The 19,444-nt window shown below is 39.2% G+C and overlaps 1 protein-coding gene across 3 annotated transcripts in view; it reads right to left on the bottom strand.

Moving 5' to 3' along the window:
- PEAK1 (pseudopodium enriched atypical kinase 1) overlaps nucleotides 1-17,649 on the bottom strand; it is a 108,046-nt gene extending 90,397 nt beyond the window's left edge. The window contains exon 1 of one of the 3 annotated variants that reach the window (XM_017745154.1): nucleotides 17,431-17,649. The gene's annotated coding sequence lies outside the window, so the exon portion shown is untranslated. The remainder of the gene's footprint in view (nucleotides 1-17,430) is intronic. The other 2 variants (XM_017745157.1, XM_017745155.1) reach the window with 2 other exon arrangements.
- Between the last annotated feature and the right edge of the window lie 1,795 nt (nucleotides 17,650-19,444).

Below are 19,444 nucleotides of genomic sequence, written 5' to 3'. Positions count from 1 at the left end.
TGCTGACATCCTTCTGTACGGCCACAGGTTGAACTCATCTGGGTAAACAGAAACTCAGCAAAATAAGCACTTGCCTCATTTTTTCTGGGACCCATTTCTGGACAGAGGTACATGAGTACACGTGCTAATGTAGCATGAAACCAAGAGACAGGACAGGAGGTGCAAGCAGCTCTTTAAAATGGGTTGTGCAAGACATCTGCCAAAACACTACTCTGATCTGAGGGTTTGGGTAACAATTAAGGATTACATGGGGAGGGATCCTAGAGCCATTCCCTTCTCTTCTGGCCCCACAGCATGCTCTGTTACCTTCTCACATGCCTCAGGATAAGCTCTTTCAGGGACAAAAAGCAATACAAATCTTTAACAAAAGTTATGGTTAAGCAGAATGAAGAGTTTACTGTAATTTCCTTGTGTTAAATATAGAGATACTGCACAGATCCCTCTCCCTTACCGTGTTCCTGGTGCCAGTGTGGCCCCCTCCTGTGTGCTGGTCCTGATGGTTACAAGCCTCATCACTGAGCCAATTTGAACTGCAAACCTAGTGTCAAAACTGTCTTCTTCACTGAAGTAACTCTGTTGCTTTAACAAGTTAACTCAAATTCAGTGGAGGGCCCACGGGTGCTGGTGACAGGGGAAGAAGCAGAAGCAGCTGGGGAGAGGAAGGAAGATAGGAGGAAGAACTAAGCCATTATTTTTGGATTAATTTAGGTGCTGTTCCATGCTACAGTTGAGAGAGGGAAAGGAAATAAGACCTATAAAGAGAAAAGTACTGCTGCTGGGTAATTAAGACCTAGGAGTAAACATGCCAAATGGTGTTTGCCACATGACAACAAACAAATGTGAATCAGAATGTGAATCAGTACTGAGCAGAGGAGGGAATGTTTTCTCTGCTATTCAGGAAGCACTTCAATTGTTTAGGAAAGGTGTGAGTCATTAACTCTCGCATGTACAAGTGAGACATCCAAAGCTATAAATACTTGACATACTTCAAGGGCTCTTTAGAATGGAAGAATGGAAATCTATATGTACTTTTTCAAAATTACAGAAGCGTGAAGCCATGCATCATTTCACAGATTTTGGTTTGTTGTGTTTAGGCTCTTCTGAATTGCGTTACCCAAGCATGACGAGCTCTAACCTTGAAAGGCCCTGCTTTCTTGCTTCTGATGCTCTGGGTAGCTAAACAGTTCTTTGTGATAAAAGATGAGAGGTGCACAGGAACTGGCAGAACGCTATTTTAACGCAGCACTTTTGTATGTCTCAATTGGTAGCTGATCACAGCCATTAAGCAAAATTATCTTTCTGATGGCAACCAAGAATCTCCTGGCAACAGTCACATGCCATAAAAACAACCCTCCTCCTCTTTGATTTCGCATCTGCTTGTAGGAGCTCAGCATGAAGGCAGTAAGGAAGTTTTACTGCCATCTTGCAACATTGACTTTTATGGATTCTTCAGACTATAACACACTGAAACTCTTCTTAACCTATTTCTAACTCCTAACATAATTTATTACTTTTAGACAGGTAAAAAGGCTGGTTGGGCTCCAGCAGGGTTTTCATTCCCAGCTGAAACCCACCACAGTAACATCAGTGCAGTGGGATTATCAAGTCATGGCAAAGGGCTTGGCTCCTGAGCTAGATTTAGCCAGTCTGGCAGCCTAATGGCAAATATTACTGTAATAATCCAAGTATAGATCCCATTCCTTCAGATATGCAGCTTTCACATTTTTCCCTATGAAAATCATCAAGTTGAGATGGTATAAACGCCTACACAATCCTTCTAAAGAAAAATATGTTTTTTTCCCCATGATGTGTTCTTCAAAACGATTCTTGCACTGCCTTTTACCTTGGGGTAAGGGATTCCAAGGAATACTGACAGACTGTACAGGATTACACTACAGGCACCTTCCAGAAGGGAGTAATGAAATTCCCCAAGAGTCCTGGCTAACCCAAGTTCAGGGAGTAAATGCATTACTCCACTGTGACTGACAAACTCCTGGGAAAACTGCACAACAGGAAGAGGGTAAAACAGAGCTTAAGAGCTTGGACACACATGAGTCATTCATTTACCCCAACCCTGAATCTCAGAACAGAAATACACGAGAGGAACATAAGAAGAACACTTGGCTCTGTGTAAGCACATGGAAAGTATGATTTTTCAGTATCATAAATATTTAATTATACTTCTAAGGATGTCACTAGTTACATTCTTAATTCAAATTCCTTTAAAAATTCCTGTTAACAAAACTCTTTAAAGCTATGCTACTATTTTCCTTAATTTGATAAAAGAATTACGAAAAAATATTTTTATGAAGAACTTATTTTCTCCCAAACACATCTAAGTTCTCTTGTCCTCAAGAGAGACTGATCAGGTATTCTTCCAAGCCAACTGATCTGTAAAACCTTTGATGAAGAGTTTTTAGAATGTAGAAGTCTAACTGCCCAGCCTACGGCTGCCTTTAAAACGCTGCAGTCTGCATTAAATTGGTGCTACATCACACCCAACTTCCTTAAAGTTGGGAAACCAGTGTAGTATGAGGTGATATCCCTTCCTTTGCTAGCAAGTTCCAAGTTTTATTAAATTTGCTCACTCATTGCAGGCTTTCAGTTGTTGCACACTTGGTATTACAGTCTTTTCACAAAGTGACCAATGCTCTATAGAAACCTCCCATGCTTTAAAAACCTACAGGTCTGAAACAAATATTCCCACTTACTGCTTCAGAGGAGGTAAATCAAGAAACAGGAGCTCATCATGAAAGGTTCTGCATGCCAGAGCTGCCCAGACTGCAATGTGATAACACAGAGCTTCACAACTACAGCTGCATTACTCTGTTGATGTATTTATGCAGTCACCAAGGCAATGCTGATAATTTATGTAATAAAAGACACTAAAAAAAAAAAATTAATTACCTTGTACTGTGCCATTGGTGCATCTTCTCTCCTCTGTCATCCCAGGAAGCAGAAGCAAACTGCTCCTGCCACAGTTACCTGTGTCTGAAGGACAGTGAGGCTTAAAGAGCTGCTGCTGTGAAGTCACGAGCTACATTTGCAGCACAGTACATACAGTGGTTCTCTAACATGGCAGCAATAAGAAAAACATTAGTTTGTCTCACTTTCAAGAAGTCTAAAGTAGCAGTAGGGCTTTCCAGGCTGGAATCACAAATCACTTAGCACTGTGCAATTTAAGAAGGATCTAGGGGATGCAGGTTTTCCACAGCAGAGCCCCGTCAGGCTGCAGAGCCAGCCAGCAATCAGCCCTGATCTCCCTGAACACACATCCTTGGACTAAAATGCACAGAATGGAAAAAGCTAAATATGCAAAGGAAGAGACACACATGTATAAACACATCTAAGTGTTTCAGAGAAATTGCTCCTGAAAGTGTCACTCAAATGAAGGCATCATATTAAAGTGATTCTTCCCAAAGACACCTAGCCCAGACGTCCCTTCTGGGGTCATTCAGCAGAGGTTCTGTCCCCCAGGGGGGCACAGCCAGCTGCTGCTCCCTCAGCCTAACAAATTCTGTCTTAAGGAGTGGGGCTGACATTTTACCACTGCATCCACATATTCTTTTCTCACATAAGCAGACATCTGAAGAATGGAAAAAAAACCCACCTCATTTGTGAGTGGGCTGAAGGGTACCAGTCAAGAAGTAAAAAGTTGCTCTTGTCAGATAGAGTGATTTATCAAGCTGCTGTCTCTCAGCAAGAATATGAAGAATGCCTGTGCAAGCTCACTGCAGTGCAAAGGAAAACAACTTAGATTTAAGATGTTTAAATTCCTAAGAAAACTAATCAGCTTCACTCTGTACTGAAATCTAGTAAGAGGTATTGCAGCTCTGTCCTGCACCGTGCAGGCAGGGGCAGTAACCTGTAGCTGAGGGATGACTGACAGGTAAGGGACAACATCCCTTTCATGGATTCCAACTTGATCTAGAAAGAATTTATCAGTCTGCATCAACAGAGTGCTGAACAGAACTGAAGGAACGTGGCTGGCAGGTCTAAGGACTTCCTAAGCTTCTGAACCAAAAATAAAATTATCAGTGTATGAAATATTCTAAAAAAACTTTTGTTAACCAAATTTTTTTTATTTTGGTAAGTACATAGCCTCATTTTTAGAAATAGTAGTGGCAATGAGACACTCACAACGGTCAGCAGAACTCATCCACAAGGAATTTTTGGGAACTTATCAGTGTTCCAGGCTCTCAGCTCTGCCCCATTCCATTTTCTCTTTGATGTCAGTAAGTTATTCATCTTATTAGTTCAAGTTTTATCTTTTGATCGAACTTTTGTAATACAAATTTGGAAATTAGTTTCTTAGAGGGACAAGAGCTGTCAAATCAGATCAACCCCAACAAAGCGGTAACAGCTTAGGACAAGTCAGAGCTAAAGCTGGAATTTCAGAGCATACGTGCAAGTTATTATTTTCTAAAAACCACAGTGTTGACATTACAAGGGAAGAAAAGAGAGGAAAGATCCTATCTCCTGAGCCCTTGATCAAATTACTTCATAATTCACCCACTAACCCTATCCCCTGGTTCCCATAACAGACAGCAATCTGAGACAGAACAAGCCTGTGGATTTTAGAGCATTAAGGGAGAAAAGGGAACAAACTACAACATTGCAACTAAATCTCTAGAGGATGTAGAAACACTCAGAGGTGTTTTAAACAGCAGAATAATTTTATGGAACCTTGCAGATATAAAATACGGGGACAACTTGAAATTAGTCACAGTCCATGTGCAATATACAAAAAGTAGGAGCCCTGAACTATGCAATGTCTGCAGTTTCCTATGGTTTCTTTCAGCAAACTTTTTTCAAAGTAATTGTCAAAGATATTAGATTCCAGTATTTCGAAGATGGTATCTACTAGTTCTTAATTTATCCTAGCCTCTTATCTTTGAAGCAATTCAGTTTCTGTCTCAGTGCCTAATTTCCATTTTACACATCTTATAATTGTGTTTGTCCTTTTGTCCTTTAAAGTTGACTTCTAAAGATTTCCATCATTAACACATCTACAAGGAACAAACAACTTGCTCTTTCTGTGTCCTTTGGTTGAGATCTAATTATTAAAGTTATAATTACTAAAATATGTAAGGAGAAATAAGTTGGAAATTGCTTTAAATTGCTCTTTTACTGAAAGCTGTGGGCTTGGACATTTCTTTCATTAGGAAGGGATATGTGCTTTGCAGAGGTTTCAGATCCTTAACCTGTAAACGAACTTGTTGCATGAGTTACTTGTTCACTTTGCCTTCTATCAAGTCCTGGTTATTTCTAATCATATTTAGTTTCCCTTTGCATATTTAGGAACTACTCCTCTAAGCCCAGAAATTTTATGCAGTGTTTCTAGAACTATTTACCAAGATTTTAAAACATTTCACCTTCTCTCTCCTTTCTTCAATATCTATCTTCTTAATGGGTAAAAAGCATGAACTTTATCTTCTTAGGATATGGACATGCTAACAGTTTTTAACATGTAAACCCAAGAGCTGGCAAGCCCTCTCCAAGATTAAAAAAACATGAAAAATAACTGACAACACTGAGCTATGCTTATTTCATGATGCAGACTCTGTTCTATACAGCAAAGTATAAATAGTGTCCACAGCTGTGCAATTTATCCTCAGCCATTAAATGTCTCCACAGTTTTACAATTTCTAAAAGTGTCTGCACTGCCTACAAATGAGCTGCATTAATATAAACAGCGTGTGAATGTCCAGAGAGCCTATAAAACAAAAGCCCTAGGAACAGACCTTAACTAAAAAGTGGCACTTCCAGATTTAAAAATAAGAGCTTGTAAGTATTTCACCATTGATCAATTTGCCAAGAACCCTTTCCAATGTTTTGATCCCTCAATCTTGAATCCCTGGTTTAGATGCCTCGAGGGAAAACGAGAGCTTGTTTGAAAAGGATGGAGCCAACCATCCCCTCTGCACTGTGCCTAAGTGGTGGGACACCGGGCATCCTGCTCCAAGTCCCAGAACTGTCTGGTTTCACCAAAACATCCAGCACCCACCAGACAGAGATGATGAAATAACCTGCAAAGACTGACAGATTCAAACAAAGGATCACTAACAGGTATGCACAGGAAACACAACTAAACATGGGTTCACTGGCTCAAGTCCTAAATAAACAAGTTCATGATATAGATATATATTGTTAAAAATCCAGCACTGTTCACTTACAGCACTTTGCAGAGGAATACGTGAGACTAAAATAAGCTGTAAGCTGTATCTTATCTCCATTTTAAGAATGAGCAAGTTTCTTAACCTCTTTGTCTCAGTTTCCAAGGCTACAAGTGAGGCATGACAAAAGCAGGAAGAAAACCCAGATATTTTTTGGCTCTCAGTTTTTTCTTTTTCTTCGCTATTCAGTCATCTTATCTTCTTAAACTGTGGGATTTAGTTATTTAAGCATAGATATTATTCTATGTTCAGCCTGGTTTTTTGGTGATTCTAATCAGTTTTTCTCTATGCAAATCTGGCCAATTGTTTGGTGATTAAATTTGGTCACTTCTTGCTTATATGCACGTAGAAATAATCAAGGAAACAATACCCTGAAGAGCACTAGTGGAGGAAAGGACAGATTCCTATAAAATAAAGTTAAACCAAGCTGTTTTTAAAGGTATGCAAATGACGTAAGAGAAGACAGGAAACCACATTTAAAGTGTAAATCAAACCCGTTGTTTTGTAAAATTTCTGGAAAAGCTTTGAAAAATGGCTTTTTCTACTTTTCTCTTGCAGCATTTCTTTGTTCACTACAAAAGAAAAAACAAAGCAACAGAAAATGAAGTGATGTTCCTCCTCTGGCAGAGAAGTAATGAAGTCTCCTCCCCCTTCCAAAGTGGATCACAGTTTGCCAGCTTTGGCAGCCACCATAGTATTTAAAATAGAAATGAATCCCAAAATGTGATTTGGCAAAGACCCGCTGAAATATTCACTAAGTCTGTTTTCCCTCTTTTTCACTTCCTTTCTACCATTCTAATAATATCAAGAGATGTTTTTGGGCACCTCGGGGATGAAAAGCACCCGTGGCTGACACCCAGACAAAGAGCCCCATGAACTTTAACACACATGGAACACATGGATCAGACAGACCAGCTTTGTACAGAGAGGGCTCCTTGTATGGCCACGGCCCAGAGCGCTGGGACACTTCCAACAGCTGCTCTTATTCTTACACACAGCTTGAGTTCGATGGAGGCACCCTCTGTGCCTCCCCAGACCTGGAAGCATCAGTTCCTCTGGCACTGGCAAAAGCCAACACCCAATTCTGCCACAGGTTCCAGCAATTTTTCAGCACACACAGACAGAACTATGATTTTCATAACACTTTTGTTTTCACCTACATCGAGGTGAATCCTACAAGCCAGAACACACAGTATTTTATAGATATGCTGTGCTGAAAGAAAACAAAGAAAATACAAGTGCATAAGATGAGAGATGAATCAAAGATGTGAACCCTTCACAGGGATATCTGAATCCACTGCCAGACTGAAGCATGCTAGCTGGAGTCAGTATGCAACAAACTCCACTCAAAACAATTGCTTTGGAAAAAAACTTACTTAATATGAAACACCACTTGGCACTGGGTGGGAACAATAAGCCAGTTGTCACAGATGCTTGAAGCAACAACAGAAAGCATGTTTTATTAATGGAGGTACTAAGCTCGATATGAGGGAACCATGACAGTTCAGCTTTAAAGAACTGTCTTCAGCAAGAGCAGCAGATCGTGTGGCACCTATAACCACTGCTTCATTGGGCTTTAAAACTACTGACTTCTCTCTAACTAGGAAGTGCTGTATATAAATTAATCCATCTTATTCATTCACAGCATAAAAGCAATTAAGCATCTCTGAACCCACAAAATGTTAGCTTTAACATGCAAGCAGCCAGCCAGCTGACTCATTCATACAGTAGTTTCAATTTGAAAGGTGGGCAAAATGTCTTCAATATATTTATGCAATAGCACCACATTACCAAAGTAATCCTGTTCAGGATCTTGTGACATACCTCCAGAAAATGTCAGGACCAAAACTCTCTCATTCCAAGGGTAAAGAAACTTTCCAAGCATCAACATTTTGTCTTCTGTATGTTTTAAGCTTTAGAATTTTTATAATCACATTCCAAAGCCTGAGTCATTTCTACTTTGCCATCAATGAAACTGTTCAAAGGCAGCAGCAGGAAGACTCAAAGATTGATTTCACAGATCATTGGTCCAGGCAGTGTTTGTAAACTGCTGACCCCCAACCATGGAGAATTACTGGGGCCTTGCAGGTCGAAGGGAGACTTCCACCCTGCTAGACAGTTTAAAACTGATTTGAAACCTGAGGTTAGCCTGTCAGTTTTTCCTAAAAAAAAAACTTTTAAAGGAGTTCATTCTAAATGAGTCATATTAGCCCACACAAGCAAATCAGCACATTGTTCTGATTTCCCCTCCCTAAAATGCATCGTGTCCTCAGTACAATGCTACTGCACAAATAACTCAGGACTTGCCAAAAGCTACCACCAAGCTTTGATTACAGCAGTCCTATTTTGTATATTCTCAAATCAAACAAGAACTAAATCAGCCTGCTAAAAACCAGCCAGTACTTCAAAATCTCCAGTGAAGATTAAGAAACAAATCTCTGCAATAACGCATTAGCCAGCTCAGAAAGAGCCTCATTTTCTCGCTTCACGATAAGACTGTGGTACACATGAAAACCGCTGTGCAAAAGAAATGACAAAAAGCACCAATTAATTGTACCAAATTATTTTAACGCAGATCATTGCTAGTAAATGTTTCAGACAACAGTATTTCCACTTTGCCCGTTTGGCTGCTCTTTCCAATTGATTCAGCTCCACAAGTGAGAATGTTTGCATTGTCAAAGCTTTTGTCACCATCAGCATTTTGTTGAGAACACTATGCCCCATTTTAGATTTCAGTATATTTTACACAAGAGTTAAAAAAATTGTGAGTGCATGTCATTTTGCTAATCATTCTCCTCTTATTAAGCTTTTGTCATGGTCTGACAATACCAAAAGACTTGAATGCATTTTACTGTTTTGCAAGCAGACTGCTTTATCTCTTGTCATAAATGATGGAAAATGTGATCCTGAGGTCAACGAAGAAAATTGTAAAAATGAGGCTTCTTTACTTACAAGTATTTATTCAGTCTCTGACTTGGAGTTTAAAGGCAGGATCTTCCATGCTCTAAAAATAGCAAAAATCTGTTTTAATCCAAAATTTCAATTTTTAGATGGAAGAAGAGCACCTGGATTAAATAATCTGAAAACTGAGCAACAAACAAAGCATCATCCCAGTTTCCAAGTTTTTTCCCATTGCTGAACAATACAGAAATTAATTCCAAAGATGACTCCCAAATTACATGTTAAGTATTCGGCCATAAGAAAAGCAAATACTCATCAACAGGTTGGGCTGCAAGCTTCTGATATGCAAGACAGCTCTTAGAGCTCACAGAGAGAAATATTTAACTGGCAAAATGTACGCTTGCTCTGAACTGACTGTAACACATGACCTGGCATGTGCTTTGACAGCAAGTTGTTCAAGAAAGATGACAATACAACAGAGTTACAAAAACAAAACACAGCAGTGCCAGGATAAGCCTTTGGAAATACAATTTGTGATGTAAAGCCATAAATCTTTAACATTCAAACTAAAGACTTGAAGTTCTTAGAAGCAGCAGCCTAACTGCTGAGGTTAGAAGACATTCCCATACTGTATTATGGCAACTAAATAAATATTTACCATGGCTGTTTTCAAAAGGCTGGGTTAGCAAAGTGAGTAAGACCATGAGAGTGTTCTGGGTCCTCTTTTAAACACTAGAATAATTGACTTCAGGCAAGCCAAGCTTTTACTTCTCTTATTTGTAAAATCAGTAACTTATGGAGTTCTGCATTTTGATAGGAGTTGACTTAAAAAGCCATTTCACTCTGCTGCCTCTCTGCTTCCAATACACAGACAGCTGGGATGCTCGTTAAAAGTCTCCTCAACCAGCACTTTAAAGGAAAAAATACTTTAGCAAACCAAAGCCCCAGCAAATTTCTGGAAAGATGACCACTGCAGTCACACTCCCCAGACAGTGAAATGTTTCTAAATCACCACTACCTTCTAGTGTACTACTCTGAAGATAAAAATGGACTCTTCCCAAAACATGAATATAGCAGAAGATTCAACATTAATAGCTGCTTCAAACAAATATATCTGTAAGATATACATATACACATCCAGATAAATCTGAGCAAAGACACACACTATTCTCAGGATGACAACAGAAAATGCCTCCTCTTTGAATGAAAGTTTATACAACATTTTTCCCCAATAACACTAAAAAGTTGATTTTGAGATAGAAATAATTTTTAAGCTGTAGATTTCAGAGCAACATAGTGTAGAGTGATCACATTTGTCCAAATCTTCATGGCCAAAGATATTTACAAAGAGTCCTTTTGAACTGTTGACAGAAATTTTATAGCTTAACTTCCACAAATACTAAAATTGATCAGTCAGTAACTGTTTTCTATGGAACTATAAACTCATTTATACACATAAGATATGTAACAGTGGAAGTTGGTGCATGGGAATGCCAGAACTGACTTGTCTGCAAAGCCAAACAACAAAATAAACCACAGCACCTAGAACTGTTTCTTCAATTCAAGCACTTTTTTTTTCTCCACCCAAAAGACATACTCTTTTTTTCTAAGTGACTCCCTTTTTGTCAGATTCCAAAGCAGGCCCTTCAGCCCCAAGTCTGCTTTGTCCACCAGCCTCTAATTATGAGGTGAAAGAAGAAATAAAGCAGAGAAAATGAGTAATTTGAACACAAGTTCCAAAACCTAACAGCTTCCACAGTTTGTGCCAGTATTTCTTCAGAAAGTCATAATTTTATACAGAGGGAATTCTATAAGTACTAAAGAAAATATTTGCTACTCAAAACACTGCAGTTAAGCCTCCCAAACAAACTGTGGGGGACTAGAGGTGTTACAGAGCTAGAATATAGGGAAATGCTTTTACATGGCTACAAGCAGCAAATACTTTGTGAATGCAAAATAAAAACTTGAGGTCATGCTCAGAACTTAAAAAAATTAAAATGTTATGTAATAAAAAGCACAAAGCTCAAGAGTGTTGCTCATCTGAAAAATATGAAAAAACCCTTTCAAAACAACGTATTTATTCCAACACATCTTAGAGAGGCAGAAGAGACAATGTTCCCTCTCTTTACACATTGTGTACAGCTTTTCCAAAAGACAATGTTTATCCCAGGTCCCGGCACATGCTGTGAAACAGTGCAGACACATTAGGGTGACACCAATTAGCAAAGCAGCATTCAGAAAGACCATTACCTTCATCACGAGATGCCTTCACTTTCCTCTCTCATGGTAAAAATAAAGAAGGCAGACTTCTATTTCAGTATTTTTTCCTTATCTAAAGGCCAGATTTCTGATTTTTCAGGTGCAGCACAATTAACTTCAAGATTGACATCCCTTTTGTTCTCTGCATATTCTGTTCTTAAATGGCACTGTCACACGCACCCAAGGACATGGAAGTGATGAGTTCACATGGTTTACAGAGTGCATTCCTTATCAGCCTGAGGAAGGCACTTCAGGAAGATACAATTTTCCATTCTCCTATTTTTTAAGATCTCAGAATACCAACTGAGTCTAGTTCATCTCTCAAATTAATGAATAGAGTGTCTTTTTTGTGGTGTGACAGCTCTCCTTTCTAACCTCCATCATACACCCACTACCAAGAAAACAGCAAGAATGTTCAAGAAAAACTTACAAGTGCAGACTGATGACTGCAAGTGCACCTCTGAGACAACAAATCCCTTCCCACTGGTCTCAGGAAGGATCCAGGAGCTGCCCAGGCTTTGAGCTGTCCTCTGGCTGTCATTTTCAAAACTTTGTAGCAGATTATGCAGCTGGGGCAGATATTTTACTTTGCATCATCCAATGAACATTTTTATGTCTGATACACATTTACCTTGCCTGCAGAACAATTACTCCAAGAAGTCATGGAAAAATAGTGATGGAAAAGAAACCTTGACCTGTGTGGCAAAGTGAATTAAACTAAAAGTAGCTGAAATATATGAATTTTAAAATACCTTAGAGACATTTGTAAACTGGTATGTGAAAGCCAAATCAAAATTACAAAAAAAACCCTGCTATTGCCTCACATTCACAGTAGGAAGGAAACAAAGTTTTTAAATTATAACTGTTTCCATGTAGTTTGAAACACTTGAATGGACAAGCATCTTGCTCATTATCAGCAAGAGAAACTCAAGACGCCACATCCATCTGCTGTAGAGAGACAGCTGTGCTCCTCTACAGTGTCTACAGTAATGACAATGCTATCGTTTTTGGAAAAGCAGAGCTTACCTTTGTTTAGAAACTGAGACTGATTTTCAATTATTTCACTTTTTCAGTAATTTTTATCCACAATGCAGGTATTTGCACCTAGCACAATCACTGCAACTATGAACTGGGTACTGGCTGCTTATTTTTTCAATATATTTTCAAACTTCTATTGTGATTACTTAATTGAAAAAGTACACCAACTCTTTTAGTCAGCAGAACACAAAAAAATATTCAATGTGTTATCCATGCAATACAATTTAGTGACTATTGACTGAGCTTATAACCCCCTCAGTAAACAGTGATTGCTGCTGAAGACAACAATATTCATTATATGGATTCATATTTCCTCCTGTGTTCTACAGATTTCATTCCATTTGGGTGTTTAAAAACTTTTCAATGAAAGCACCTCAAGTTAGCTTACTATGTAGACACTCCAATATTTAATATGCAAAGAACTGCAGAAACTGAACTCTGGGGGGAAAAAAACCAATTATGTAACATTTGATGTATTAAATCTAATTCCCACTTATTTAAATGCTGTTGCTTTGGTATATCACCTGTTTACTGTTATTTCCCCTGAGAATTATTATTATGCATGAACCTTCCAGCTGTGAGGGCAGTTGTGTAGGAGTATTTTAGAAAATGCCATTATTCCACAGCATTTCCATCATCCCCTCTGGGGGGACTGAGCAGAACTCCCCGATAACCTGTGCCGGTTATCTTTTCCAACATGTTTCTATACAACACTGTTTCTCGCTCTGCAAATTTGGCTACAGAAGGTCTGTCTGTTGCTATCTCCACTGTTCAGGAACAGCACTGTTGATTTACACTGATAAACAAAGATAATGTACAACCATAAGCAATGAAGTCAATCTGCAAAGGACAGAGTAGAAAAAAATCCTGCAATGTTATCACTGTTGCATACTATAGAGAAAAGTTACAGTCTTGTGGAAAAAAGAAAGATGAGGGGTGAGAACTGGGCACCTTTTTTATGCACCACTTCTTGCTGTTTACAACATTATGCAATCCAGTATGATTTGCAATTGTGTGTGTAAAGAATGTAGTTACTGAATCCCCTTCTGATGCTGATGGCAATGCCCATCAGAATGGAACCTGATTGAGCTTCTCTCTTTGAAAGCAACAAACAATCAAACACTTCCCACACTCCAACAAGCAGAACAATGGAGAATTATGCAGAACACGGGAGAACTCACCATGACTAAAGCTCCAGTGAGGTTGAGGAATCTCCATCTAAACCACTCTGCAATCTCACCTTAATGCTGTTGCAGGAGGTTTTTCATGGCAACTGTTACTAACAGTGTCTCTCTATCACTTGCTAAAAACAGGTACTTTATGTACCAGAGTGCAACACTCCTCCTGATGCACCAGTTACTGAACAACTTGACTAGAAGAACCACCTTTGGAAGAGATTTGCTGCTGCTCTGAGAAGGTAAGTGGGTTAACTTGTAAGGAACCATGACCCAGCACCCTGCCTGCCAACAGGTTCATGGAGCAAGATGCCAATTAGGATATGGCAGCTGGAACTGACACAGCTCACAGGGTAAATGAAATACAGGGGAAGCTCTCAGCTCTGCTTGTACTGACATTTTCTCTCACAGGGGTGCTGCCTTTGCTGTACAAGAAATACCAGGCAAAATTCAGAGGCACAGGAGCCTCAGCAAGCTTTGCCCTAACACGCCTTCGTTTTTTGCGCTTCCCAAACAATCTTCTCTAGCCAAAAATACTGTGCTTTAAATCTGAATCTGTCTCACTTCAAGGCCTGCAATAACACTTTCAAATTTTTGTTGTTAAAATTGAAAGGTATGTTATTGACAGCTTCATTAGCAGCAGAGCAGGTTTGAGACTTCCTTGCTAATAATATGATATTCCAAATTAAAAAAAAAAAATCACAGTATGAAAATACAATTCTACATATATAAAGTCCTAAAATAGTAAGCATTTATGAGTTGGATGTATGTTTAACACCAAGTTCATTGAATTCTTCCACTGACTACAACATACCACAAGCTGTTGCACAATCACAGCATGTGTAACTGATCACGTTGGCAGCTTTTATGCGCCCCTCACTCTCTACATCTTTACTAGGAGCTGTCTCCCTGCTTCTAAAAACTGAAAATGTCTACAGTTTACAGAACAAAAGTCATTAAATAAACTATCGCCTCCAAAGATCATTCCAAATGGCAGGAGTCACACTCCTTAACCATATAGTTACAGACTTAAAAGTCTGAGACTGGGGAATATTGTGCAACCTGTTTTTAAGGAAAACTACCCAATCTAGATGAGGAAGGCCCAGAAGGACAATTAGCAAAGTTTAAAGCAAATGGAAAAACAATTACACAACATGACTTACTCCCCCGTGGAAAACTCCTGGACTAATATTTATTCTCTCTGAGCTTGTATATATTTGCATTAAACTTCAAAGTTTATTAAAGCAATATTGATGCAACTCTGAGCCTTTAAAGAAGGAATCAGTGATTTTAACAGGATTCCAAACAGGCTAAGAGGGCACTCTGCAGAAGACTATTTGGGCCTAAAACAAGGTAGAGAGAAAGGCAGAACTGAGGGGCGGAAAAAAAAAAAAAGGTGCTAAAACAGTTACCCAAGGACAGCTTCAGCTCTAGAGCCACTGAAATTTTAAGTGTCTCTATTACCTTCAGCCACACATGCTTCTGAATTTCCCGGCCAATTTGGGGAAGATTACATACTTTTAAAACTGTTCTTCCTTCTTCTTGCTGCATCACAAAAGCCCCCAGAAAGGACACCAACAAGTATAAAACCAGAACAATGATACTCACTGAGAGGAAATTTGGCAGCTGAGACAACAATAAGAGCATCTGTGATATGTACAGAGACTTACACTAAGAGGGAATATACATGAAGTGTGGAAGGATGTCTATATTTGTTCATGTTTATAGCATAAGATTTAAATGTCTTTTAAATGTGTTTGAAGGCTTTTCTGACAGTAAGACCCTCAGAGCTGGAAGACTGGATATAAATATATACATGCAGAATTTACATCTCCTGTATTATAGACTGTCTTCCTCCTCTGGTGAGCTTTGTAGGGAGGCCTGTATAAATACAGGCATGCATCCAAGAGGGAACATTTTAGTATTGAGATCAGTTTTACAAAAACATGGAAGGTCAAACTATGAACACTAAACAGCTTCCTACAGAACCTCTATCCAACAATACAATAACCCAAATCTGCTTGAACACCAATAACGTTGCATTTGGCAAACTCTGTGCTAGTAGCAGTATTTTCTGAAATAGCACTAACTTTATCAAGTCAGTGATCTTACTTTTTAGCGCCACACTGAACTGGCATCTCAGACAAGATGTTACTAAAACAAGTATTGCTAGAAGCCTACAATGTTTAGCCTGGCATGATTTTTATCCATTTGTTTACTGTGATTTCAAAAACTTTGCTAAAAATGTCTCCTGCAGTCAACAGTGACTGCATTAAGACAGTTGAGCATTTTTCAGCATTTATGTTTAAGCACATATGAGGCTTTTTAAATTGAAATATTACTCTTAAGGAAAATGTGGGATAAAGTCTACAAATGGAAAAATGCCTTTCCCAGATATTATTTATATTTTTTGTACTTTATATGGAGAAAATACTTTTTTCCCCCATTTCCCCAGAATCAAAGATTTTAAAAAGGAAATCCATTACAGACTGATTACAAAACACTTCTCCAAGTGGTGTGATTTAAAACTGATTTTGTCCTTATCCTGCACAGCAATATGTGATTACTAAAAGGAGATAAATGATGAATGAGGCTCCCAGGGGTTTGAAAATTCTGTTGTTCTTGTTGTCATCTGAACAGACAAACCCCAAAACATTTGTGGTAAAACCATTTTGTAACTTGCTGAGTTCACATGGTAACTTTTGTAATAGCTGATGGGGTCCCAAAACAAATTCAGTTTAAAGAAGGTGATCTCAGAGTTACACTCACTGTGTAGTTTTCCTCTATCCACATTTTGCACTATCAGGCAATCTCAAATCAACTCAGTCCACTTAGAGAGACATGGGGAAAGAAATTGCTTGAGTCACTCAGCTACTTATCTATATCAGGAAAAAGGAAGACTGAAAATTTCTTACATGGTTGATAATTTCTGCTTATGATTTGGAAAACACAGAGCCCACAGCACTAAACCACAATTTATGGAAATTGCAGCTCAAATATTGGACAACTAGTTAGAATTGTTACCAAGTAAAAACAAGTCATTTATCCTTGTCACTGATGTCGAAGAAATTCTAAAGCTGTCACATTCTCCTCAGCGTACACTGCTTCACTTTACCCTGCTTTAAAACAGTGAAAGTCAACTAGCAACTCTTATTCCAGTTTGCAGCCTGTATTTTTCCACTCTAGATTTAAAACTGTATGGTAATGGAAATTCTGCATTATTGTGCTGATCCACGTGAAACAATGGAAGCATTTCAGCCTTAGGCCAATGTAAACCCCAGTGCAACTCTCAGTCCTTACACAGCGGTTGTGTGTGGGAGCACAGGAAGGTGGGAAGACTGGTAATGCCAAGAAAGGCTCTGCAGACAAGGTCCCTGCACCAGCCTGTCACAAGTAACACGCTCAGAACATGGCACGACACTCCATCCATCCCTCCAGGTATCACAGCATGGAGAATCCAAAGCCTTTTACTGTGGGTCTGGGGCTGCACATGTCCTTCTCCAAAATCCATGTTACTTTACATACATAGAGAGTGGAACTTCCCTCACTGGCAATTTTTGGCTGCCACTAACAGCAAGGAAATGCTACATATGGCTGCAAATAACTTGACATTCTCTCTCTGAACTTTGCTTCAACTACTAAACCAAAACATGTTCTACAGATTATTATTTTTGTACTCAAAGTAGGTTAAAAACATCTGGAGGTGTTAATAGCAGAAAGATAAGATTATAAATTACATTTTCAGTTTCCCTCTCAGGTACTTTCTTTACAATCTCCCTTCACATCACAGATATTCCACAACCTTCTCAGTGCTTTTCACCAGCGCAGCACTATCTCCTCGTCATAGCCGAGGCATTTGCATTTCAATACCCTGCCCGTACCCGAATGTCAGCTCCGACACACCGACTACACGGGAGGGAGCAGCTCGGCAGGATTCCTCGGGAGCTGCAGCAGCACAGGAAGTGGGAACAGTGTGGAAGCTGGCAGGAGACAGACCTCATCTCGGAGCCGTACCTAGCAATCCCAGGGTGGACTTTGGGGGCTCTCTTTTCAGGAGCTGGGCAAGAGAGGGTCCAACAGCCTTACATACAAAAAAAGAAAGAGAAAGGACTATTAACACCGCCTGAAATCCAATCTCATCAGAAAGCAATCAGAACAAGAGAAGCAGTGACAAGGAGAAAAGCTGCAGATCCCTTCAGAGAAAAGGGCAAAGAAAACATGGGCAACTAGAAGGGATGGGAGAGTGTGATTCTAAACTGGGATGAGGAGCAGCTGGAGGGAAAAGGGAGCCTAAGAGCAAAGACTAAACAGGAAAAGGGAAAAGGAAAGGAGACACACAGGAGTGTAAATTCAAAACAAGGTAGAAAAAAACATGTTACAACTTGTTAACTTAGAGTAAGCTTTTCACACACGTTTTTTCTAGCATGATACAGAAGGTTAACAGTAATTGTCAATGTCTGTGGACCCTAATCAATAGCTTACAATAGTTATCCTAATAGTTTACTATCCTGTTTGGGGGTGGGGGGGGGGGAAATCAACATTTAAGAGTCATTTAGCCAAATAGCATCCCCCCTTTTTTTCTTCCATTACATGGCTGATTCCAACCAATTCCTTTACTTGAAAAGTAAACAGAAAAGAATACATATTTTGGTAAACATGCCTGGAAATAGATTTCCTAAAGAGCTGAAAAGTCAGAAACACGAATTACCCAAGAAGTTGAAATGGTATTTTGCCTCTTTGATCTCTCTTTCACTAAAACAACCATAAAACTTGCAGATACATAGGAAATGCTGTTCCTTCAAACTCACTGTACGTTTCTTTATATGTATGTTCAAAAGTCGAAGGAAATGCAAACATTGCATCCATTATGAACTGCAGCTGGGTGAAAGTGCCTACCTGCAGCCAGGCCAGGCAGCCAAGTCTGCTGGCTCCTTGCTCTGCAGCTGGTGCCTCCTGCCCAGGCTCAGGAATCACACCCCACCTGCCACTGCTGTTCAGGTGAGGAAGGTGTAGTTGAGCCAAACAGATCTGACCAAAAAGGTAATTTAGGAAGTCTGTGAATTAAGTTATCTACATGGGATATCCTAGCAATAAGGTAAAGCCATCAAGAAATGAATACATAAGATTAATCATGGAAAGTTACTCATGGAAAAACTGGTAATGCCTTCTTGCATAGTTCTGTATTTTAGAGAACAAAATGAGGTTTTCCTGAAAACACACTGAGCAGTAACTGCCAGGAAGATGCTTCGTCTGGATAAAACATCTTAGCTACTTTACAGACACAACCTTTTAAGCCAGTGTGAAACTAGATTAAGAGCTCTAGCTAGTCCAAACGACCAAATCAAATCTCCAGAAGTATTTGCTGCTCTTGCTACACACCTTGATTCAGACTGTCTAGATGAGGTTGTAAGTCAAACAAAATTCACACAGTAGGAAGTAAATCTAGTTTGTCACAAAGGTAGCTGTTCAGCTAGCAATTTTAAATAAGTTAAAGTAAACTTTCTAGCTATAGAACCTAATTATTGCAATTCCATAAAGTCTTGGTTCCTAAAACAACTACGTGTTCTTTCCTTCCTGCCCATATATCTCCGTATATTATTTTTTCTGTAAATATCCGAGAATAAAGTGTTTTAGCAGACATTAGACAGCCTTTAAGCTACAGCAAGTAAGGGGAAAAACTTTGGAGGCACTTATGAAGCAATTAAAGAAGAAGGAAAACCAAGCTCTACAAAAGTAAATGGCAAAAACCTAAAGTAAACAGAAATTATGTTCTCTGAAAAGGAACCCCTATTAAATTCGAGGTCAGAGATCCACCAGGCAATGCTCCCCCTCGCCCCTGTGCTCACCTCGGAGCAGCCTGGCCGTTCTGCATCAGGTATCAGCTGCTCCACAAGT

This window comes from Corvus brachyrhynchos, unplaced genomic scaffold (genome assembly GCF_000691975.1).
Source record: "Corvus brachyrhynchos isolate BGI_N302 unplaced genomic scaffold, ASM69197v1 scaffold309, whole genome shotgun sequence".
Lineage (NCBI taxonomy): Eukaryota > Metazoa > Chordata > Aves > Passeriformes > Corvidae > Corvus > Corvus brachyrhynchos.
This window is presented reverse-complemented; position numbering and strand designations above follow the sequence as displayed.